Source organism: Penaeus vannamei, chromosome 14, assembly GCF_042767895.1.
Source record: "Penaeus vannamei isolate JL-2024 chromosome 14, ASM4276789v1, whole genome shotgun sequence".
NCBI classification, from domain to species: Eukaryota; Metazoa; Arthropoda; class Malacostraca; order Decapoda; family Penaeidae; genus Penaeus; species Penaeus vannamei.
This window is the reverse complement of record NC_091562.1, coordinates 622,678-623,287: the sequence shown is the minus strand read 5'-3', so window position 1 is coordinate 623,287 and position 610 is coordinate 622,678.

The window sequence follows — 610 nt, the reverse complement described above, 5'->3', positions numbered from 1 at the left end:
CGGGGACTCGATCTCCTCCTCCTCGGGAAGGACCCCCTCCGGGGACTCGATCTCCTCCTCCTCGGGAAGGACCCCCTCCGGGGACTCGATCTCCTCCTCCTCGGGGAGCATCCCCTCCGGGAACTCGATCTCCTCCTCCTCGGGAAGCATGCCCTCCGGGAACTCGATCTCCTCCTCCTCGGGAAGGACCCCCTCCGGGGACTCGATCTCCTCCTCCGCCTCGGGGAGCATCCCCTCCGGGAACTCGATCTCCTCCTCCTCGGGGAGCATCCCCTCCGGGAACTCGATCTCCTCCTCCTCGGGGAGCACCCCCTCCGGGGACTCGATCTTCTCCTCCTCGGGGAGCATCCCCTCCGGGAACTCGATCTCCTCCTCCTCGGGGAGCATCCCCTCCGGGAACTCGATCTCCTCCTCCTCGGGTGCATCCCCTCCGGGAACTCGATCTCCTCCTCCTCGGGGAGCACCCCCTCCGGGGACTCGATCTTCTCCTCCTCGGGGAGCATCCCCTCCGGGGACTCGATCTCCTCCTCCTCGGGGAGCATCCCCTCCGGGAACTCGATCTCCTCCTCCTCGGGGAGCATCCCCTCCGGGAACTCGATCTCCTCCTCCT